The sequence below is a fragment of the Ahaetulla prasina genome, chromosome 5, assembly GCF_028640845.1.
Source record: "Ahaetulla prasina isolate Xishuangbanna chromosome 5, ASM2864084v1, whole genome shotgun sequence".
Taxonomy (NCBI): Eukaryota; Metazoa; Chordata; class Lepidosauria; order Squamata; family Colubridae; genus Ahaetulla; species Ahaetulla prasina.
Window position 1 is genome coordinate 120,237,676 of NC_080543.1, and position 25,253 is coordinate 120,262,928.

The 25,253-nt window shown below is 43.9% G+C and overlaps 1 long non-coding RNA gene across 2 annotated transcripts; it reads left to right on the forward strand.

Moving 5' to 3' along the window:
• The first annotated feature begins 4,283 nt into the window (after nt 1–4,283).
• LOC131199200 (uncharacterized) lies at nt 4,284–17,437 on the forward strand. Of its 2 annotated transcripts, XR_009155294.1 has the most exons (4): nt 4,284–10,684; nt 11,613–11,741; nt 13,729–13,829; nt 14,390–17,437. It is a non-coding gene; the product is annotated as an uncharacterized LOC131199200 (long non-coding RNA). The 2 variants fall into 2 exon arrangements; XR_009155293.1 differs by lacking the exon at nt 4,284–10,684 and having other exon boundaries at nt 11,023–11,741; nt 14,390–17,436.
• Nucleotides 17,438–25,253: the final 7,816 nt, after the last annotated feature.

Sequence of the window (25,253 nt, forward strand, 5' to 3'; positions counted from 1 at the left end):
CCTTGCCCGATTCAGCTGCTGACGTACCAACTGTTGGACCGCATGCAATTCCGTCAGGAAGGTCTGCGTTCGGGAACAGGAGAGTCCGTGGTGCCAGAGGAAGAGCGGATGGTACCCCACATTGGCAAAGAACGGGTCATCTGAGTAGAGGTGTGCTGAGAGTTGTTAAAAGCAAACTCCGCCAGGGACAGGTAGTCGGCCCAGTTGTCCTGTTGCTGGTTGATGAAGCAACGGAGATACTGTTCCAGTATACCGATGACCTTCTCTGTACCCCCGTCGGTCTCCGGATGGTGCGATGACGACAGACATACCTGCACCTCCAACGCGGAGCTGTGAACTGAACTCCGCGGTCCGAAACCACCCTGTCCGGTAGACCATGGAGGCGGAAGATGTGCTGCAGAAAGAGACGGGCCGTTTTTGCGGCTGTGGGCAGTCCGCGGCATGGGATGAAGTGTGCCATCTTGGTGAGCATGTCCACCACCACCAGCACCGTGGTGAACCCAGAGGACGGCGGCAGGTCTGTCAGGAAATCCATAGAGATCGCCCCAGGGTCTGTCGGGTGTCGGCAAGGGCTGGAGGAGCCGGGAGGGGCCCCGTGGCGGTCTTGGCTTGCCGGCACGGTACGCAGGATGTCACGTAGGCATGTATATCATGCCGCACTGGGCCACCAAAAGGTCCGTGTCACCAGGTGGAGGGTCTTGAAGAACCCAAAATGTCCTGCTGCAGGGTTGTCGTGGCACTGGGTCATGACGAGGGCTCGGAGTGGTCCTGTGGGCACATATAATCGCCCAAACTTGAGTAAGTCCTCCTCCAAGGTCCAAGGAGACGTGGGGCCCACCTCCGCTCTCCTTTGCTGCGACCAGGCGTCCTGGCGCTGCGCCTCGCACCTGGGCCCGCAAGTCCACTGGCTCCGTGCTGCGGCCAAGGCTTCTGCCGGCAGCACTGTCCGTGGAGGAAGGGGTCCTTGGCGCAGAGGTACTCTGGCTTATGGGACAGGGCATCCGCCCTCCGGTTGTGACCGCTGGGAATGTAGGTCACGCGGAAGTTGAACCGGCAAAACAACGACCACCGGATCTGCCGCTGGTTCAACTTCCGAGCTGTGGTGAGGTGCTCGAGATTCCGATGGTCCGCTCGACCTCCACCTGATGTCGGGCCCTCCAGATGGTGTCGCCAAGCCTCGAATGCAGCCTTGATAGCCAGCAACTCTTTTCCCAGATAGTGTAGTTGCGCCGGAAGGGTTGAGTTTCCGGGAGTAGTAAGCGCAGGGAAAAGTGTGCCGCCATTCGCCGGAGCCTGTAGCAGCACCGCTCCCAGAGCCACATTGACGCGTCCGTTTCCACCACAAAAGGCCGGAGCGGGTCGGGATGCCTCAGGACGGGTTCCGTGACGAAGGCTTTCTTGAGGGCTGTGAATGCTTCTTGCTGCGGGGGACCCCACCGGAATGCAACCTTCTTCCTGAGGAGCTGGGTAAGTGGAGCTGTCAGTGTGGCGAAGCCCGGGATGAAGGTCCGGTAGTAGTTGGCGGCCCAGTAGGCGCTGACCATCCTTCACCCGACGAGGGGCTTCCCAGCTACACAAAGCTTCTACTTTACATGGGTCCATGGCTATGCCCTCGGGCGAGATGATATGCCCGAGGAATTCTATGGAAGTCCGGAAGAAGACGCATTTCTCCAGTTTCGCATTGAGTTGTTGCTCCAAGCGTTGCAGAACCAGACTGACGTGTCGAAGGTGGCTTTCCTGGACCGGGAGTAAATCAGGATGTCGCCGAGGTAGATAACCACGAACCGATCCAACATGTCTCGAACACGCTGCTCATGAAGTGCTGAAAACGGCGGGAGCATTGGTCAACCCAAATGGCATGACAGTGTATTCAGAGTGTCCGTATCGGGTGCCGAATGCCGTCTTCCATTCGTCTCCTTCTCGTATCCGCACCAGGTTGTAGGCCCCGGAGATCGAGCTTGGTGAAGATCGTGGCCTCCCGCAACCTTTCCAGTAGCTCCGGATGAGCGGCAGGGGTAGCGATTCCGCACCGTAATGGCGTTTAGCCGGCGGTAATCACAGCATAGGCGCAAGTCCCTGTCTTCTTCTTCACAAAGAGGACCGGGGCCGAGAGAGGGACTTTGAAGGCCGGATGAACCTCGGGCCAGGTTTTTGTCCAGGAAGTCCCTGAGGCGGCCAACTCGGGCTCCGACATGGAATACAGGCGTCCCACAGGCAGTGGTGCGTTGGGCAGAAGGTCCACGGGCAATCGAGGGGCCGGCGCGGGTAGTCGGTCCGCCTCCTTCTCGCTGAACACGCCGGCGAAGCCCGCCAGCCCAGGAGGCAAGGTGATGGCAGCGGTGGGGACGTTCTGGCCGGCACAGGTGTGGCGGATGTGATCGACGCACTGCAGACTCGGGAAAGAGATGGCGTTCCGCGACCAGGCCACCTGAGGATCGTGGGTCCGAAGCCAGGCCAACCCAAGGACCAAGGAAAATGAAGGTCCACCGTGACATAAAACTGGATCGCCTCCTCATGGTCCCCAATAGCCAGGCGCAAAGGCTGGGTGGCGAATTTAATGGGGCCAGACACCAGTTCTCGTCCATCAATTGTCTCTACCCGCATCGGAGGGTCCAACGGAACCACGGGGACCGCAAACTGGGTCACAAAGGCCTGGTCCATAAAGTTTGTTGTGGCCCCTGAGTCCACCAGCGCATGTGCCTGGAGCCCGTCCGACTGGTTCCCCAACCATATCCGTGTGTCCAGAATCAGATGCCGAGGGGGCCCAGAGTCTACTTCCGCAACGTCCAGTGGGGGCTTAGTACGTGCCCGACCTAGGGTTTCCCCGAGGTCGGGCCTGCTCCGCTTCGATTGGTCACGCTGTGATTCGGGACCGGCGTGCGTGCCCCACCGCTTTCTGGGGCAAGAAGCGGCGAAGTGGCCGGGCTCCCCACAGTACAGGCACAATCCCCTTGGCGCCCGGTTCCGCCTCCTGGGCTGTTAGGCGAGGTCTGGCCGCTCCCAACTCCATGGGCTCTTCCGCAGCGGTTACAAAACGTGGGCGACCCTGGGTGCTGGTGGTGCAGGAAGTGGGGTGCAGATGTCGACGGAGGGTCCCGGGGTGCGACGGGACGGTCGCCGCTGCAGACGGGCATCGAGGCGGAGACAAAGGGCACCAAGTTGTCGAGGGTCCGCGCGCCCACGCGGGCCAGCTCGTCTTGCAATTCCTCTGAGAGTCCCTCCTGAACGCTGGCCCACCAGCGCTGCATCATTCCAGTCAGAGTCCTGGCACAAAAGACGAAATTCGGCGATGTACTCCTGCAGGGGCGTTTCCTTGACGGAGTTCCTTAAGGCGCCTGGTTGCCGTCAGCATTCGAACGGGTCCTCATACATGGTGCGAGGTGCTGCCAAAACGCTGTTGGTCCGCCAGCAGGGGGCTGTCCTGGAGCAAGAGGGGCGTGGCCCATCGAGCAGCCGAGCCGGAAAGAAGGTTAATCACGAAGGCCACCTTAGCCCGGTCATCTGGGAAATCCTCTGGCCTCATAGCCATGTAGAGCTGGCACTGTCCCAAGAAGGTCGGGAACATCTCAGGCTGCCCAGAAAACTTATCCGGCACGGTTATCGGACACTTGCGACGAGGAGGAGGAGTGGGAGGATGGGGGGGGGCTGCAGGCACATTCCTGGCAGCAAGTTGGCCTGCCAAGTGAGCCACTTGCTGCTGGAGCTGTTGATCCATCTTTGGTGGAAGATGTTTTAGTCAGGTCTCGGACAAAATGTTCTGTTTCCCTTCCCCCAATACTCCCAGCAAAGAGTCCGTCAGAGGCCTTCCTTTTTTTCCCTTTTATTTACATAGATACATGTCCTGGCCACGTCTACCCACGGGCCTGCCAAGTTTCTGGAGATAACGAGGAAATTATAGATAAGGCCAGAATTACTCACGAATATATTCTTCCCTCCATGAATTAGCTTGCGCCAAATTCATTGTTTTGTCCGAGACAAAAAACCAGGAAGTCCCGCCTCCTATTTATAGTCTCTGCAGATGTCACTGCATGACAATTATGACTTGGCTTTGTCCCAACTCTTCCGCTGCTGCGCACGCCGATCAAGCCTTCGTAACCTTGCGTCCCTCCAAAACTGTTCTTGGGGCGTTGCCAAATCAGAAGAAGGCCCGGGAGAATCAGGCCTTGCCGGCCCCTCCCTCTGAGTGGGTGCCAGGGAGGGAGAGGGCTCAAGAGAAGCAGGGCTTGCCAGGTCTTCTCCCTCATTTTCTGAATCATCCGAGTCCAGGAGTCTGGGTCCAGGAACCTGGGTCACAACAGTTTACTAAACCTCAAGTTGTCATGTTTTTCTTTCTTTCTTCACAACCTTTTTCTTTCATTCATCTGTTTCTTTACGACATTGATACACAATGCCACTCTTAAAGCAAAGCATAACCCAATTATAATTTTTAATAACAATGTATTGGATTTAATGAAGAACAGACTTGACCTGATTTTTGTTTCTTATCTTTTGGGTTTTTGATGTACGAATGTGAAAGATAATTGTAAGTTATGTGTCTTTTTTTTTTTTTTTTTTGAAGAAGTTTTAAATGAGTTCATGAGATTTCCAGGACTGTTTCTTGTCACTTCTCCATCAGCTCTCAGTCCATTTAATCCAAGCTTCTCAGCTGTAGGACTCCAGCTCCTGTTGTGAGTGATCGGCCTGCTTGAGTGCTCTCAGCTTCTCCTGTCACATCACATTTGCATAAAAGAGGACAGATAACCAAATTTGAGTGCACAAATGAAAATGTTAAGCGCCAAACCTGTCACAGTTGTTGTTCAACTAATTGTGAAAAATTTGATTTGCTAGCTTTTTGCTGTTCATCATGCAGGCCCCCATCTCAAATTTGCTGTAGCTTTCTGCTACTGTGCATGTACCTTCTAAACTATATGCACAAGCTGGTCGCCCAAGGGATTACTTACCTCTCCTACTAGCTTTTAATGTTGCCTCATCTACTTGACTAAATTAGGCCACCATGGCAAACAAACACATAATTAAAAACCTGTAAGACAACTGCAGACATATCTTCTTAAATTGATTTTTTTTCCTTTTGTAGTTGTGTGCTGAAATCCAGTTGCTTCTCTCCTTCCACCCCTCGCTCCTCTATCTTACGTTGTTTTGAAATAAATGGATTGTTTTCCCTCTCTGAATTTATTTTTGAATTCCAATTGGCTTGACTTTATAGATTATTTTTTTATAGAAGTGAGACAGATCTCTTTAAAGCTTTTAAGCCTCTCATCTCCAAAATGTTTTCTATGAAAAATACAGCATAAAATTGTTATGAGTCTGCAAATTTTCATATGGTACTATTGATATATTACTGGTACTTTCATTCATAGTCAGCTAAAAGAGATCACTGCCAATCTGCTTCTTTGAGCAGATTTTAAGGAATGCTGTTTTCTCATTACTATGTTCTATAGTCAGAGTCTTCTTTACACCTTGCTCAAGAAATATAATAAAACAGTCACAAGGCCAAGAAGACTTACAAGTATGTTCAGAAACTCTTGTCTTGATTACCTCACATTTCAACTGACCTCATTGGGTGAACTGAATCCACTGGACATGTATATATGAAACAAGTATGAATAATATTCTATCTGTAATTGCTAATTCTAAGTATACTTGGTAAGTGATGGAATGTATACTAGATATATGAATCAGGGTCCACCCTGCCCCTTGTGTGTGTGTGTTATAAATTAAAACTAAGAATTTTTTTAAAAAAACATTTGTTTTACTTTGAAAAAGTCTGAAGGATCCCCAGGAGTTGCCAGACCAAGTACGATGCTTTGGAGAATATACAATGTTAGGAACAAAAACTTGTCTCTTCCCAATTAGTTCAAAACCATTTCATGGTTAAATGAAAGAACTTAATTAACACAGGGATATTATGCCTATAAGGACTGAATTTTTTACTGTCTTTCAGAGACAGGGTGATGCCCTCATTTGAGTTGTGCATGCATCCGTTTTTCCAGCTCAGGTCGCAGAATTTTAGTTTCCATAATGAACTGAGTTTCTAAAAGCTAATGAATCAGGTGTACCTTTAGCTGGACTCTATTTTTTTCTTGTCCAGAGTATGAAATTGTCCGACAGAGTGTTTGAACAGAAGTGACATAAGATATGTACCAAGTCTAGCAATCTATTTAATTTTTGAACTAATATTAGTGGGAAACTGTTTTGTTCCGTTCCCTTAGGTCTCAAGCCTGCAGCTTCCTCTTACCCTCCTATTAGACAACTATTGACATTTGATTAACAGCAGTCCTTTCTCTCGCTTCCATTAGTACCCCTGTGCGTTGTGCTGGGATTTTTCTCATTTGCCCCTGTTCACTTGCGCAAATATTCTCCCTCCCCAATGCTTACTCTTTCTGACTGTGTATGAAAATGGAAAGCCTCCACACACGTGCAGCTTGATTGCTATGGACTATGATTGATTCTTTGTTAGAAATCTACTCACTGTTGGAACTCTGTTCACTGGCTAAAAACTTGGAAGTTCCATACCAAGTTCCATTGAAAGTTTGCTTGCTTGCTTGTAACTAGCTCCTAGTTAACCTGGTCAGAAACCTAGCCTAGATAAAAATGGTAATACGACAGCATTGTTATGAAATACAGGTCGTCCTTGACTTCCAACAGTTTGTTTAATGACCATTTAAAGTTGACAGTGGCACTGTAAAAAAAAAATATGACTTAGGATCGTATTTCACACTTATGACCGTTGCGGCATCTCCATGATTATGTGATCAAAATTCGGATGTTTGGCAACCGGCATGTATTTATGACGGTTGCAGTATCCTGAGATCATTTGATCACTGTTTGTGACCTCCTGACAATGGGGAAGCCAGATTCCCCATTGGTCAATCTGATGAATGGATGAGAAAAACTGAAAAACTGCAGTGATTCATTTTAACAAAATTTGTATGGAAATTTGTATTACAGTCACTGACCAGAATGCAATCAGAATATTGTTGTCCTGGTGTTCTTCTTCTAAAATAAAGCTTTACTATTTCTCTCCTGCTTATAACCCTGTGTGCTTAATGTGCTGTTATGATGGGTGTTGTAACTTGGGGGAAGCAATTGATGAAAAAACAAAAAGTGATGGTAGTTTTGTTTACACTAGACCTCAGATAAATCCATAATCTACCTTCTCAGTATTAATTACAACATAAATCTTTGGCCAACCATAGACTGGATTCCAAGGGTTGAATCTACATCTAGTTAGCTGACTTACATTGGAATTAACAACTCATTCGAACCTCGTAATTTCAAAGGCATCCATATTCAAATAACTTAAAACTACAGGTGCCATAGTCTCCAACTTACTACCATTCATGTAATGAAGATTTGAGATTACAAAGGCACTTGAAGAAGTGTTTTATGATCATTTTTCACAGAACCATCACAACATCCCTATGGTTACAAGATCAACATTGGGACACTTGGTGACTGGCTCATACTTATGATGGTTGCTGCGTCCCAAGGTCATGTGATCACCTCTAGGAACCTTCTGACAAGCAAAGTCAATGGGGAAGCCAAGTTCACTTTGCCACAGGGTTACTAACTTAACAACTACAGTGATTCACTCAACAAGTGTAGCAAGAAAGGTCTTAAAATGGGGCTAAATTCACTGTCTCACTTAGCAATGGAAATTTGGGGCTCAATTGTGGTCATAAGTTGAGGACTATCTCTACCACAGAAATCTATTGATGTGCTAGCAAGGAATTAACACTAACTCAAGATTTTTCTGACCAAGAAGAGGGACTTCTACAGACAATCCCATTCTCATTAGAAGTTCTGCGATCTTAGCCCTCTAACAAACATCAGATCTTCCACTTGAGGAAGTCTTGCTGGGTCTTAATAATTTTCTTAATAACGCTTCAGACTCCGCTGAGTAGATGGTTTTCTTGTTCATCCTACAACTCTCCTGATGGCAGCAGATCTGATGGGGATTTCTGCCACCATAGAAACAACCAGCTGGTTGCTAGAAAACCTTTTTGGAAGTACAAACACATGGTAAAGAGTACTCAAAAACCAGAAAGAGACTACCACCAAAATTTTAAAAAATGGAAGGGATGTCGTATCTTCAGTGTCATTTAAAAACATAATAATGCTAACTTATTAGCTCACATGGGTTAATGTGAACTTGGAAATAATGGCATAACTCAGATACCAAAATGATAATCCAGTTATTGAATAAATCACAAAACCTTTATATTTTTAATTTAGCACACATTCATGGATGCTGCTGTCACAAAGGTTTATATAAATAACTTATACAATGATCTGGGCTTACACTGTGAATTTATTTGGAGAGAGAATTTTATTCAGCATCCTGTTTGAAGAGATAAAAAGTATGCAGAGATTGTATTCATAACAAGTGTCCTTTTATAAAAGTTTAACTTGGCAAGGTTTGTTTGTTTCAAGTTTGGTCAGTTTGCTAAATTCCCATTTTTTTAATAGTATCTTTAAAAATCTTGAACTAACTTCATGATTCCCTTTTTAATCACAGCTGTGGATTAAATGCTATACTGTAAGAATAAGGGATAGTAAAATCTATTTCTCTTCATTTAAATCACTCCCATTTTTGTCAACTGGGAGAGCTAGATAACAGGCTGTAGGCCTCCCAAAGCTTTCCAGCTTTAACAAAATGCAATTCAAAAAAGAATGAGCCTCAAACAAAAGAAAAAGTTTTTAAAAAATGCATTTGTGCTCTTAATTGAGGCAATGGCATCCATTTATCAGAATTAATATATGCATAGATAGGGGTGACTTCTGACCAAGAGGATCTCAGGATGATTTGGAAGAATTCAAGCTTTTTACAGTGGACTTTATAAGAACGTGGTTGGATCACAGACACTCAACAATAAAATAATAGCAATAGCAACAACTTATTAGACTTATATATACTGCCCCATAGTGGTATACAGCTGCCTTCTCAGGACAGTTTTACAGAATCAGCCTATTGCCCCCAACAATCTGTTTCCTCATTTTATTGACCTCGGAAGGATGGAAGGCTGAGTCAACCTTGAGCCGGTCAGGATCGAACTGCTGGCTATGGGCAGAGTTAGCCTGCAATCCTGCATTCTAGCCACTGTGCCACCCGGGTGCTGAGAAATAATGCTCTCCTTGAGAAGCGCTGACATTATCAGAGGATTTTAATCAAAATACAAAGATGGGGAAGGGGCATCTGAACACCCCATAACTCTGTTGTGTCACTTCCAACAAGCCATTCCAATTTTTCAATTGCATTCTTCTCAACATTGATGAGGTGTTTTTTTTTAAAAAAAGTATTTTTGTGACTCCCCTGGACAACAGAAACAAAGCAGACCCTATGTTGCTGACTAAGAAGATCCAGCCACTTACATCTTCTGTCTTTTAAAAGAGCATTGAAGTAAAAGGGAGGTCATTATGACCGCATCCAAACAAAAGAAATATTCCTTTCCTTTCCAGAAAACACTGTTCCAGCTGCCCTGTAAAGTAGCTCACCAGGTCTCATCCATCCAGCAGAGGTCTGCTAGACTTGTTTGTGAGAGAGAGAGACATAACTCATACACTTCAATAAGCTGAAGTTTAATTTAATCATAGTTTGCTGAATAAGCCACAATTGGCTGGCTTTGTGATCATAAGCTATAAGTGATTATCTGAAATTGTAACACATGCATTCATAGCAGCCAAAATAAGCCATATAAGCACGACCTGTAAACCCAAATGTGTGTGAAGCTTAGCATTATCTGTCCATTGGCTAGCCATGTTGAGAACTAATTTATTCAAAAACACAACATCCATCTTCAAAGTAAACTCTGATTGCTATTTAAATACATTCCAAATTCTATCAGGCATATTAGGATTATGGCAGGAAAGGTGGGGATAAAAAGCTAAACTCTTTCTTCTAGAGGGCTTACTTTCATGGGAGAGAGAGTAGGAAGCCATTTTGGAGGCTGTGGTGATGAGTAGAAACCTTCATTAACCTAGATATTAATTCAAGGCAGAAATATGAAAGCACCCTATTGAGAAAGGCTGAAGTAACATGTTAAATCTCTCTCTCTCTCTCCCTCTCTCTCTCTGTGTCTCTCTCCCTCTGTCTCTCTCTCTCTCACACACACACACATACAATCAAAATTTTAGTGCAAGCTTTTACTTGCCATTAGTACAGAGGTGGGTTTCAGCAGGTTCTGACCAGTTCTGCAGAACCAGTAGCAGAAATTTTGAGTAGTTCAGAGAACCGGTAGTAAAAATTCTGACCGGTCCCGCCCCCATCTATTCTCTGCCTCCCAAATCTCAGCTGATTGGGAGGAAATGGGGATTTTGCAGTAACCTTCCCCACCAAGCTATGCCCACAGAACAGGTAGTAAAAAATTTTTGAAACCCACCGCTGAATTAGTAGTGCAGTTACTCAAGAACTTTATCACATTTTTTCAAATATAGAAAGGGTTCTCTTCCCAAGCAATCCAATGGGAGATTGATGGACTCTGTCTGAAATAGCAGTCTGGATTTGAATCCAGCAATGCCAAAGGGCAAACAAGCTCCAGCACTAGGTTCAGGGTGGAGCCACAGAGCAAGGCCAGAAGAGCAGGGACTGAGGAACCTCAAGGTATGATCTTCTGATCCATCTTTATGGAACTGACTTGGTCCCCTGAGGAACCTCGCATGACATAGATTTGAAGACTTGGGTAAGGTCAGCAAGACAATCAACTTTTTATTTTATTTATTTTTATTTATTTATTTAATTTGTCAAACATGTACGAGATAACAGGTATAAGTACAAACATGAATATGAACGCAGGAAATGGATACAAATAAATGAGGACATTAGGACAAGGATGGTAGGCACGCTGGTGCGCTTATGGGCGCCCCTTATAGACCTCTTAGGAATGGGATGAGGTCTACAGTAGACAGTCTAAGGCAGTGCTTCTCAAATAGTGAGGCTCCGTAAAGAGGGCGTGTTTGACCTCGTTTTTTTTAATAATGATACTATTTACAGTCGCGGGGGGGGGGGGGCGAAAAATGTTTTCTTCTTCCTAGGGGGGCATGACAAAATAATTGAGAAGCACTGGTCTAAGGTTAAAGTTTTGGGGGTTTGGGGGCGAAACCACAGTCAGGTAGTGCATTCCAGGCATTGACCACTCTATTGCTGAAGTCATATTTTCTGCAATCGAGTTTGGAACGGTTTACCTTAAGTTTCTATTGTGTGCTCATCTATTGTGTGCTCATGTACTGTTGTGGTTGAAGCTGAAGTAGTCATTGACATTGTATCAGATAATTTTATGTACTATGCTTAGGTTAGAGTGAAGGCAGCGTAGTTCTAAGTTGTTTTAAGCCCAAAATTTCAAGCCTGGTGGCATAAGGTATTCTATTATGAGCAGAGGAGTGGAGGACTCTTCTTGTAAAATATCTCTGGACTCACTCAATTGTATTTATGTCCGCTATGCAGTGCAGGTTCCAGGCAGATGACCTGTACTCAAGAATTGGTCTAGCAAAGGTTTTGTATGCTCTAGTTTGCAGTACAATATTACCAGAGAAGAAGCTTCGCAAGAACCTCTCTGAAAGAATTTTATACTATCATAATGTGAAATGTCAAAAAGAATTAATCTTCTGTCTCCTAGGAGGAAGCAAAGCTGTTTCTCTGTTCAGCGAAAGATACCAAGATGGTCTTCCATTTGACATCATGGCCTTGAGGGTGAGAAGTTGTAGCTTCCTAGGCCCCTTATTCCTTGGGCCACAATGGTAGTTTGGTAAGCTTTAAGGCTTTCTCCCGTTACAATGGAGGTGGCATGTGAAGAGGGATAAAGAGACCAATTAACCAATTTTTCTTGTCTATTCTCACATACCCAGACATGTTCTGTACAATCCCCAGTTTTGATGTATTATTTTAATTAATCCAAGTCTCTGATTTCTGAGGGGAGAGAAAGCAGGTTAGCAAATGTAACAATGCTCGGGAGTTTCTTCATCGTAAAAGACACATAATTTCAACCATTTAATAAGGTAGATTTATTCTGGGTAGTTTAGTTTGCCCATGCACTCAAACAACCCTCCCCAAAGACAACATTAAAAATGTGATTAGTTAGCTGCCATCAATAACACAAAATAGAAAAACACTCTCTGAAGGGACAGCTTTGTGGAGGGCACTGCACAGTGTGTAGTAAAAATATATGGCCTAATAAGTTTACATTTGCAGGCTCATTTGTTAAAACTCTTGAATTTCTAATTTGTGTCGGAAAGATAAATGGATGGCGCCTCAGTAAAGTGTGAGATTAATACTGATAGATGGGGATTCGGTTTTGTGCTAGGCTCTGACTTCCATGCAACCCAGTAGGCAGTTCAGGGGGAGAACCAGATGTAAATGAAAAGGATGGGCATTATTTACATTGGTCAAGACCAATTACTTGGGGAATTTTCTTTGCAACTTCATAACAGCAATGGAAATTATTTTGGAACACTTGATAATCACAGATTTGGCCAGTATGAAGTTCACTAAAAGGATTGACTACTACTATTCTTCTTCCTCTTCTTCTTCCTCTTCTTCCTCTTCTTCTTCCTCTTCTTCTTCCTCTCCTTCTCCTCCTCCTCCTCCTCCTCCACCACCTCCTCCTCCTCCTCCTCTTCTTCTTTCCTCCTCCTCCTCCTCCTCCTCCTCCTCCTCCTCCTCCTCCTCCTCCTCCTCCTCCTCCTCCTCCTCCTCCTCCTCCTCCTCCTCCTCCTCCTCCTCCTCCTCCTCCTCCTCCTCCTTCTTCTTCCTCTTCTTCCTCTCCTTCTCCTCCTCCTCCTCCTCCTCCACCACCTCCTCCTCCTCCTCCTCTTCTTCTTCCTCCTCCTCCTCCTCCTCCTCCTCCTCCTCCTCCTCCTCCTCCTCCTCCTCCTCCTCCTCCTCCTCCTCCTCCTCCTCCTCCTCCTCCTCCTCCTCCTCCTCCTCCTCCTCCTCCTCCTCCTCCTCTTCTTCTTCTTCTTCTTCTTCTTCTTCTTCTTCTTCTTCTTCTTCTTCTTCTTCTTCTTCTTCTTCTTCTTCTTCTTCTTCTTCTCCTCTCCTCCTCCTCTTCCTTTTTCCTTCTCAAGAACCTGAGATAGGCAGATGTTGACTGGTGTTGATTCTGTCAATGTCAATGGTATTGAAGTGGTGCTCCTGATATTTTGAAATTGTACTCAAAGTGGTTATTACTATTGATATTATTTTTGCTTTGCTTGGCAGTCATTCTTTTGCCTTTCTTAACAATTTTTAAATCTAGAGTGTTTTTTTTTTATTTTGAGGGCATAATGCTCTTTTGCAATACATTTATAGGGAAAATATAGAGCAGGACCAGAAACATAACATGCTTAAAATAAGTCCAATTATGTTTAATCTCTTGATCAATAAATGTAACTAAAAAGGATACGTAAGTCTTAAGCCCACATGTTGCCTTTTAAATAACAGTGAATTATAGAAAATACATTAAATGAAGGACTACATACACTCTATATATCTATCTATATCTAGCTACTATATCAGGGTGAAATATAAAATTCATGTCCTTCCAATCTAAAGCCAATGTCCTGTGTTATATTGATTTTCTACAAAAAACTATGGAAAAAAAGCCGCATATGTATTTTATATTTTAGATGAATAGTAGTCCGTTTATGAGAAGGCTGGGTTATGCAATCAAGGTTTTATAAACTCTTCTAACCAATTTGAAGAATTCTGAATGTTTGAGTCACATTTCTTACTTATTGCTTATGTCTCATCCATAGGTTGTGACTCTTAAGGATCACAATGCTTTTGCCTTATCTAGGCCAACTCAAACACTAATGTTCTTGTGACAAATTCCCTTGAAGGCAGTCTCACTCTTAATGTAAGTAGTCAGAAATCAGGTTGGATTCCCAAGGTTTAATTTCTCAGACCAATGCCCTTAACTTTTCTTTTACAGTACTTAGGAAGTAGGATGTATTCAGGCAATCCAATTAAAATGTTCCAGCTTCCTTTGGCTTATATTTAGAATATTGCTCTTCATTTTTGCATTGCATGGCAATGTGCATTTGCACTTTGCGTTGCATTCAAGCACGTTGCATTCAACCCTGCACTGATATTCCCTAGGAAATAATTTCTTCTTAATTACGAAAGCACTAATACGAATGAGCAAGACGAACTGTATGGTGGCCCTTAATAAATGGTGACCAATTATACAAAAGATAGAACAAAGTAAATTTATTTCATTTCTGGAACCTGCTTATGGATTTCTGACAACTGAATTACTCAGTAAGAGAGTTTTGGTTAAGTACTTTGTGTGCTTCCAGGCAAGCCTTTTTTATATATAATATACTCACTCTACTTTTTTCACATAATGTTATGTGTGGTCCAGTTGATGATCCATATGGCAATCTCATATTCATATTTCTTTGATTTTTCTTTTAGAGATGAAGACAGTATCACAGTATGTGGAAGTACTCGTTTTTCTGTATAAGAATTCCACTAGTTTTAAGTCAAAGCTGGCAAAACAAAATTTCTAAGGCTATTTTTATTTAAATGTGTCCATTCAAAGTATCAGGAAGCATTGTGAAAATATTTATGGCGTCCATGTTTCAAAATAAAACATTTAAGCAGAATGAAAGGTAGAAAGGGGACTAATTTTTAGATTTTAGATTATAAAGGAAGATTTATTCCCAATGTAACTACATCAAGTTTGTCCATTTAAAACAGTATAGTATAAAATCCTTTTTTTTTGTCTGATGCACCCTATACAAAAGTATACTTAATTTTTATCTTAACAAAGTTGATTAGGGGACTGGAAGCTAAATCATTCAAAGAACAGTTGCTGGAACTGGGTATGTCTAGTTTCATGAAAAGAAGGACTGGGGTGACATGATAGTAGTGTTCTAATATCTCAGGAGTTGCCACAAGGAAGAAGGGATCAACTTATTTTCCAAAGCACCTACAGGCAGGACAAGAAGCAATGGATGGAAACTAATCAAGAAATGAAGCAATGTAAAACTAAGGAAAAATTTCATGACAGTGAGAACAATTAACCAGTGGAACAACTTGCCTGCAGAAGTTGTGAATTCTCCAACACTGGAAGTTTTGGACAACCATTTGTCTGAAATGGTAGAAGGTTTCCTGACTGAGCAGATGGTTGGACTAGAAGACCTGCAAGGTCTCTTCCAGCTGTGTTATTCTGTAATTTTTACAAATTGTCTTCTAAAACAAAATATATATTGTTATTGAAATATGATGGGTTTTGGTGTTTTGAGGAGGTGGTTGTTCTAAAGGAATATGTCAGGATTTTTTCCTCAAATTAAAATTGACCCAAGGTATATTTTATAGCATTATAAAATATACCTTATATAGGTATATTTATAGGTATACTGTATATAGCATAATTCTATTTTATAGAATTATTGAATTCATCACATTTTGCTTAAAAAAAAAACCCCATGTATGTGTTACAGCTTACTACAGGTAGTCCTTGACTTAGGGAGACAACAGAGCCCCAACTTTCTGTTGCTAAATAAGACATTTTTGAGTGAGTTTTGCCCCATTTTATGACTTTTCTTGCCACAGTTGTTACGTGAATCACTGCAGTTGTAAAATTGCTAACATGGTTAAGTGAATCCGGCTTCTCCATTGAAGTTGCCTGTCAGAAGGTCGCAAAAAATGATCACATGCCCCTGGGACACTGCAACTGTCCTAAGTACATGCCAGTTTCCAAGTGTCTGAATTTTGATCATGTGACCATGGGGATGCCCAGTGATCATAAGTATGGAAAACGGGCCCTAAGTCACTTTTTTCAGTTCCGTTGTAACTTTGATCTGTCACTGAATGAATTGTTGTAAGTTGAGGACCACCTGTATAGCAATGTTTTGGATTGTCATGGATCATAATTTTAGCAGGATGAACTGTAGGTCATATTTTTTTAAAAAAATAAAGAAGTATTTTTCCTTCAACTTATTGACTTTTTTGTTTTAAAGTTAAATTGGCTAACTATTTCAGTAAATAAATTAAAAATTTGGATTCTGTTCTACGGATGACACTCAACTGGATCAAATCCTAATTTAACTATCTTAAATGAATGCGCAAGGCAGGCTTTTCCCCCCATATTTTTTCATCAATTTTTAATAGAATATGTTATTTCTGTGCCTCCATCTGTTGCAAAACAATATAATATCCTGGTTACAGAATACAATATACAATGAAAGATGCTTAGGTGTTAGCGATGGGGCCAAATGAGAAGAACATCCTTGTAATGGAAAGGACAAATCGACTCCATAACTGACCATTGGATCAAGAGCCAATTGATAAAAAAATGTAGCACAACTTTCCATTCAGCTAAGAAAGAAGGAACCCTCTGATCTCAGGCAGGACCCAAAGCATCTCTTCATCTTCAGGTTTTGTCTTCAGTTTACATTGTGTGTTTGCGTATGTGTGAGTTATAAGCTTAGGGACAAAGCTTGCATTTATATCTTGAATTATGTATAGCGCTTAGTCCATTTAAATGCTCTAGCGGAAAAAAAAAAGCAACTTTCTGCCTTTGTTTAATACTGTTAACAAATGACGCAGAATCAGAGATATAGGTTCAGATCTATCCATATCAACCTATTGTATACCTGATGCCCTGAGTTTTGACACATCCTCTATCTAAAAATTAGTATTAGTAATAAAAAAAAGACTTGCCAATAAATGAGAATATTTGTAGCTCAGGGTTGAAATGAAGGGTCTGTTGCGACCCAGGCCCAAGTAGGCAGTAGGAAATTCAGTCAGTGTAAAAACAAAAGAACTTTATTAGAACAGCTGAGAATTAACTCATTCTCAGCGTAGTCCAACTAAATTAAAGCAAATGCCTCCCAACACAATTCCTCAGTTCTGTCACCAACCTTGGTCCAATTAGGCAAACTGCCAAAGGCCTTTCTTGGCAAAAGTTCAGAAGACACCAATACAAAACAAATGCAACAAGACGAAGCTATCAACATTGTTTTCTGGCAAACAGCCCAAACGCCATTGTTGACCTTTTAAGCCTTATGGGAGGGGCCCATCATCTCTTGGCCCTACTCCCGAGTCATCCTCTTTGCTTTAGCTGCTCTTGCCTTCTGGCAGCTCTTCTCATGCGTGTATTAGGAACAGGCTCCTCCTGTTCCTCTGCCTCACTACTATCAGTCTATGGAGGCTCTGGAGTCTGCACATCACTCCCAGATGGCCCTGGCCCCACCTCTGCCTCCAACGCAGAGCCCTCATCCGGGCCTTCCCCAGCCTCCAGGACTGGCACATGTTTTTCCTCAGCCTCATCGCTGTCTGACTCCCTTGCCAGCTCCGCAGGCTGCGGGTGGACTACAACAGGGTCTTTGGTGCTCTCTTGAGTTTGGTTGTTTTCTTGTAGACGTTTCGTTACCCAACTAGGTAACATCATTGGTACTAGTCAATCTGGAGCTCTGTTATTGGCTGCAGAGGCCTTCAGGAAAGCCTTACCAGCTGCAGAACAAATGGGCCGAGTGTCGTGTCCCACTCCTCCGCTGACGGCCGGGTCAGGGAAATCTGAATCAGGCGTGCCTCTGCAGCTCTGCCAAAGTCCTAGCAAAGTCCTCAGGGCAGGCAGGAGACCAGAAAGTGACTTCAGCAAGATATGTTTAGACTTTGCCTGACTCAGAGAATGCCAGAAATCAGGTCCTTTATATAGGCCATGGGGTGTGGCTCCATGACTCAGCACTTATCCAGGCCTGCCCCTCCCTTCCTTCTGTTGCCTCCGTCTATCAAGTCTTCTGACGCGAGGGTCACTCCAGTCTGCAGCTGTTGGCAATTGACCTCCCTCAGGCTCACATGCTGTGGAGGAGGGGGAGGGGTCTAGTTGCTTCGTTTGCCTGGGCATGGAGCCAGAGCTGGGGGCTGGAGATACTTCCTCCTCTTCAGCCTGTCTGGCATGGAGCCAGGGCTGAGGCTGGGAGGCATATTAGGACATTCCTCTGTGTTCGGAAGCAGATAAGAAGGCCCCAGCTGTGGTGAGATCGGACGAGACACAACACCGAGGTGTGCGAGGCATGGCTGCAACTGTCCAAAGCCAAAGAAGTTTCTGAAGGCCTCTGACAGCGAAAAGGAGACTGGGGGCGACGCACACAAGTGAAGTGAGTCAGTGGATGGCTTTGTCTCCCACCCCCCAAAATAAGACCTGGTTCCTTTTTTGGTGGCAAAAGAAAAAAGAAAAAGATGGGCAACATTGGGAAACATGGTATATAAGAGATCCATATTGCTTGGTTCTTATGATGAGATATGTCAGAGTTCGCCAGTGGTGGGTTTAATTTTTTTTTACTACCGGTTCTATGGGTATGGCTTGGTGGGCGTGGCATGGCTTGGTGGGTGTGGCTTGGTGGGCATGGCAGGGGAAGGATACTGCAAAATTTCCATTCCCTCCCCACACCAGGGCAAGGTTACTGCAAAATCCCCATTTCCTCCCTATCATCTGGGACTTGGGAGGCAGAGAATAGATGGGGGTGGGGCCAGTCAGAATTTTTACTACCGGTTCGCTGAACTACTCAAAATTTCCACTATCGGTTCTCCAGAACTGGTCAGAACCTGCTGAAACCCACCTCAGGAGTTTGCACAGTGTGACTGTGTCAGACAACCCAGGAGCAAATACAGTAAACAGAGGTTTGTATTTAAATAGTGGTTTTATCTACAAAGAATAAATACATACACATACTTTAGTCAGACTTCAAACAAACAGCATTCAGCAATTACAGCACGGAAGCACAGAGAGAGAGGGAGAGAGAGATACAGCCCTAATACAGGCTCTTAAAGTGATATCCGCCCAAAAATCTTGCTGACTCATTCCCAGCATTACATCACCATAGCAGCTGGTCAGCTCTTAAATCATTACCCTGACAAGGTAGCAGAAACAGAAAATAGATATTTCAGGAAGACAGATTCTAGCATCCTTTGGTGTAGTATTGTAGGTCCATTGACTCATTTGGTTTTTTTATTGTCTCCTCCACATTAGAAAGCAAGAAATTGAAACAACTAAAGTACCTTCCAAAAATTCATATAAAAACAAACAACGAAACCTCATAGGCTTATTGGCTGCTATCTATAAATGCATCTTGCAGTCTTTAGATAATTAAAGTGGAATTAACATACCATACCATATAAAGTTCCACCTGAAATTATCCTTGAATTCCATTGTGAAAAGAATAGTAATCATCAGGTCTTCCTTTATGGTGCTCTTTTGCAATAAGTCTGATCAACTTTGCCTGGAAATCAATAAAACAATTAGTAAGCAAATTAAGGCCTGTTCACAAAATTGCTACTTCCAGTATGAATTTGGAAAAACCCCGCTATTAAGTTTATACTCTTAAGAATGCTGAATGGAGATACTGCTACTACCCCCACCTCATCACAGATGGATATATGGGCCATAAAGCTGAGACACAAAGACAAGCTAGTTTATAAAGTTAGGAACCTTAAGGTCTAGACTGAGGATCAATATAATCCAGGGGTAAAATTGTGAAGTTTGGACTGGATCAGCCCATCCGGTAGCAATGGTGGCGGGTGATTCAGAGAACCAGTAGCAAAAAACCCTGGCCCTCCACCCATACCCACCCAATGCCTGGTCGCCCGCTTTCCCGCATCCTGCTTCTTTTGAAAAATGCTTTTAAAAGGTTAAAAAAAAAGGCTCTGAAGATCACAGCTGAGCTGCCTGATTGTCAGAGTCTTTTTTAACTTTTAAAAACATTTTTTTACAACCTATTTGGCCGAATAGGTTGTAAAAAATGCTTTTAAAGGGTAAAAAAGAGGCTCTGACGATCACAGCTGAGTCGCGCGATCATCAGAGCCTTTTTTTTTTACTTTTAAAAGCATTTTTTTACAACCTATTCGCCTGACTAGGTTGTAAAAAAAATGCTTTTAAAAGTAAAAAAAAAGAGTGCACCACAGCTGATCACCCCTCCCCCCCGTGTGCTGTTCTACTTACCCCATGCCTCCTTTTGGTGTGCACTGCATGCGCACACACCTTGCATTTGGTGCATGGTGCGCACTGCACATGTGCGCGCACAGCGCGCAAGGGCAGCCAGTGAACCGGTAGTAAACCGGTTCAGATTTCACCACTGATATAATCCCATCAGTAGCTGTTGAGTGGCACACTGACACCAGTCTTTCCATTTAAGACCATCTAATAGATTGCCAGATCGTTCAATATTTGAGGAGTTATCACAAAAAAGAGGGGGACAACCTATTCTTCAAAGCACCCGAAGGCAGGACAAGAAGTATGGATGGAAACTAATCAAGGAGAGATCCAGCCTAGAACTAAGGAGACATGTCTTGACAGAACAATAAATCAGTGGAACAGCTTGCCTTCAGAAGTTGTAGGTTCTCCATTCTGGTGTGCAGTGCTCTGTAGCTGTCGTTTTGAGGGTGGGAGTTGAAACAGTTTATGTCCAGGATGTGAGGGGTCTGTAAATATTTTCACAGCCCTTTTTTTGACTCCTGCAGTATACAGGTCCTCAATGGAAGGCAGGTTGGTAGCCATTGTTTTTTCTGCAGTTCTAATTATCCGTTGAAGTCTGTGACTGTGTTGTTGGGTTGCAGAACCAAACCAAAGAACTGAGATTTGACATGGAGATACTAAAAAGATTCAATTCAATTCAAATCTTTATTGTCAGTGCACAATGTATGTACAATGAGATTGGTTGAGCTCCCTCAGTGCACCCCCTCCAACACAATACAACTCACAGTGAAGACAGAAAATCCCTAACCCAATAAATCATATTAACATAAACCCCAGTCCTATTGCACCCGTGTGAACATGTTACACATTGCGCCGGCCTGCAAGTCCATTGGACTACTTAGTTATGATGTTATTTTGCATCCCATGGATAAAAACTGTTCTTCAGCCTGTTTGTGTGGCTGGCTATGCTTGTATATCTCCTTCCTGATGGTAGGAGGGTAAAGAAGTGGTGACCAGGGTGTGAGTCGTCCCTGAGAATTCTCCTCACTCTTCTAAAGCAGTGAGCCCTAGCGATCTCATCTAGTGGTATCAGGGGACAGCCCACAATCTGTTGTGCTGTGCTCACCACCCTCTGTAATGTTTTTCTATCTGCGGCTGTCAAACCGGCATGCCGTACTGTAATGCAATAAGTGAGGAAGCTTTCTATTGTGGACTGGTAAAAAAAAGTCATCAGTTGTTGTTCCACCCTGTTTTTACGCAAGACCCTAAGTAAATGTTCGACCTTCCTGGCCCACCTGGATCGTGTTTTTTTTCCAGGTGAGGTCTTCGCTGAGAAGGACTCCCAGAAATTTAAAGGAGGAGTCTCTCTCTAAACAGCTCCCCCCTCAGTGTAAAGTGGGGCAGGTTCTTCTCTCTTCCTCCGGAAGATATGAACAGGCAAGAAGAAGCATTTCAATAATGCTTGGGTTTCCAAATTTAAGATCACATCCCAAATCTTCCCACTTGCCTTACAAAGGGAGGGAGGGAGGGGGAGAGATGGGGGGGGGAGAGAGAGGAGGGAGAAGGAGAGGGAGCGAGGGAGGGAGGGAGGGAGAGAGAGAGAGAGAGAGAGAGAGAGAGAGAGAGAGAGAGAGAGAGAGAAGCCAAGATGAAATAGAAAAACAAAAGAATTTCCCATGCCAAAAGAGCTGTGGTAGACCACTTTAATGAGCTGCAATATCCTGGGAAGCAGCTGCCAAACAGAGTGAGCAGTACTTGGCTCTGGGGATAAATAACCTAACATGGCATTAAGAAGCCTCCGATTTAAATTGTTCAAAATAGTAGTCCATTACTTGGACCATCCAAGAAAGAGGCATCTCTATCGAGATAAACTAGCTTTAAAAAAATAAAAGTACTATCTTGTGAAATATATTTGCCATCCTTTTTCTGAAGATGATGATCTGTCCTAGCACAGTTTATTCTATCTAGATAATGTAGTAATATTAGAGGCAGTTTGGTATTGTAGTTAAGGGATAAAGCCAGAAAATAGAAGATCATGAGTTCTACTCCTGTGACAGACATAAAGACAACTGAGTGATATAAGATATAGAATACTGAATAACATAGTTGAAAGGGATCTTGGAGGTCTTCTAGTCCAGCCCCCTGCTCGAGCAGGAGACCCTGTGCCAATCCAGACAGGTTGCTGTCCAGACTTTTCTTAAAAGCCTCCAGTGTTGAAGCACTCATAACTTCTGAAGGCAAGCCAATCCACTGGTTGATTGTTCTCACTGTTGGAAAATTCTAGGTTGCTTCTCTCCTTGATTAGTTTCCATCCATTGTTTCTTGTCTTGTCTTTTGGCACTTTGGAAAATAGGTTGAGCCCCTCCTTTTTGTGGCGGCCCCTCAAATATTGGAATACTGCTATTAGGTCACTCCTAGTCCTTCTTTTCTCTTTGTTATTAGTTGCAAAGTCGCGTCTGACCCATCGTGACCCCTTGGACAACATTCCTCCAGGCCTTCCTGTCCTCTACCATCCTCTGGATTCCATTTAAGCTCACACCAACTGCTTCAGTGACTCCATCCAGCCACCTCGTTCTCTGTCATCCCCTTCTTCTTTTGCCCTCAATCTTTCCCAGCATTAGACTCTTCTCCAGTGAGTCCTTCCTTCTCATTAGGTGGCCAAAGTATTTGAGTTTCATCTTCAGGATCTGGCCTTCTAAAGAGCAGTCAGGGTTGATCTCCTCTAGGACTGACCGGTTTGATCGCCTTACAGTCCAAGGGACTTGCAGGAGTCTTCTCCAGTACCAGAGTTCAAAGGTCTCAATTAGACATACCCAAATCTTGCAACTGTTCTTCATATGTTTTAGTCTTCAGGCCCTGAAATCATCATATTTGCTCTTCTATGCAGGAACTGACTTGAAGTCTTCCCCAACCTTCATTCCCCAAAATGTAGGAATGTAGCTAAGATAGAGGTTGGGGAAAGATCCAGAAGTAAACATGCTGCTTCTTTCTTCAGCTATGATTGAAGCTGGGACACGTATCTCCGTAATCAGGATAAAATGTTTTGTACAACTTTATGTGCAAAGTTATTTCTGATAATACAAGTTATGTGCCAATGAATGATATGGTGTAGAAATAATTCACCACTGGGATGTGTATCTTTGAGTATGGTACTGATCAGAGGTGGGTTTCACCATGTTCTGACCAGTTCTGGAGAACCGGTAGTGGAAATTTTGAGTAGTTCGGAGAACCGGTAGTAAAAATTCTGACTGGCCCTGCCCCCATCTATTCTCTGCCTCCCAAGTCCCAGCTGATTGGGAGGAAAAGGCGATTTTGCAGTAACCTTCCCCTGGAGTTGGGAAGGAATGGAGATTTTACAGTATCCTTCCCCTGCCACGCCCACCAAGCCACACCCACCAAGGCATGCCATGCCCACCAAGCCACACCCACAGAATCGGTAATAAAAATTTTTGAAACCCATCACTGGTACTGATTCTAAATTAAATACATCCACAGAATAGAATAGAATAGCATTTTTTTTATTATTGGCCAAGTGTGATTGGACACACAAGGAATTTGTCTTGGTGCATATGCTCTCAGTGTACATAAAAGAAAAGATACGTTCATCAAGGTACAACATTTACAACACAATTGATGGTCAATATATCAATATAAATCATAAGGATTACCAGCAACAAAGTTACAGTCATACAGTCATAAATGGAAAGAGATTGGTGATGGGAACTATGAGAAGATTAATAGTAGTGCAGATTTAGTAAATAGTTTGACAGTGTTGAGGGAATTATTTGTTTAGCAGAGTGATGGCCTTCGGGAAAAAACTGTTCTTGTGTCTAGTTGTTCTGGTGTGCAGTGCTCTATAGCGTCGTTTTGAGGGTAGGAGTTGAAACAGTTTATGTCCTGGATGTGAGGGATCTGTAAATATTTTCACGGCCCTCTTCTTGATTCGTGCAGTATACAGGTCCTCAATGGAAGGCAGGTTGGAAGGCAGATGGAAAAATGAGTCCATATTTTTTTTCCTGTGACTACTAACCAATGCCGTCCAATGTCTATGAAGATTCTTAGTCATCCAGCTCATAGTGAAAAGCACTTTTGGGACATCGCCAATCCTTTTTGGTGAGTTAAGAAGCTTTGGACTAATGTGGAGAATATACATCATATAATGTTGTGACAAAGAAGCAAAAACCTCCCAATGACAAACTTTCTCAAACTAATTTATCCTAAAACATGCATCCAATTTTGATTGATCTCCCACCTTATATTAGCTTTATATCTCCATCTCATGCCAGGAAAGATTCTTGATCTTCTGGCAGTACTTTTGTTGGAAAGCACAAAATAGCTGCAGAAAAGCAAAGAAAACTCAAAGCCTGTAATTTGAGAAACGCTCCCTTGGCCTCTTCAAAATAAATAGCACACATTTTTATCATATCAAAACCAGTGGTGAAATCCATTTCTTTTTTACTAACAGTTCGGTGGGCGTGGCTTGGTGGGCATGGTGTGGTTTGGTGGGCGTGGCAGGGGAAAGATACTGCAAAATCTCCATTCGCTGCCCATTCCTGGGGGAAGGATATTGCAAAGTCTCCATTTCCACCCCACTCTGGGGCCAGCCAGAGGTGGTATTTGCCAGTTCTCCGAACTACTCAAAATTTCCGCTACCGGTTCTCCAGAACCTGCTGGATTCACCCCTGATCAAAACCTGCTGAACATAAGTTGTTGTGTCTTGTCCGCTCTCACCGCAGCCGGGGTCTGCTTATCTGCTCCTGAACACGGAGGAATGTATGCCTCCCGGCCCCAGTTCTGGCTCCATGCCCAGACAAGCTGCAGAGGAGGGGGCACCTCCCGGTCCCAGCCCTGGCTCCATGCCCAAGCAGGCTGCAGAGGAGGGAGCACCCCCCGGCCCCAGCCCTGGCTCCATGCCCAGGCAAACGGAGCAGCTAGACCCCTCCCCCTCCTCCACAGCATGTGAGCCTGAGAAAAGTTTACTTCCAACAACAGCTGATTGGAGTGACCCTCGCATCAGAAGATTGGATAGGCGGAGGCAACAGAAGGAAGGGAGGGGCAGGCCTTAATGAGTGCTGAGTCATGGAGCCACACCCCATGGCCTATATAAAGGATCTGCTTTCTGGCAGTCTCTGAGTCAGGCAAAGTCGAACTTATCTTGCTGAAGTCACTTACTGGTCTCCTGCCTGCTCTGAGGACTTTGCTAGGACTTTGGGCAGAGCTGCAGAGGCAAGCCTGATTCGGATTTCCCTGACCTGGCCGTCAGTGGAGAAGTGGGACACGACATAAGTTGTGTAAGGAAACATACCAGAAATTCATCCTACCTGAAAAATAAGAACACAGTAATAAAAATAAGAAAAC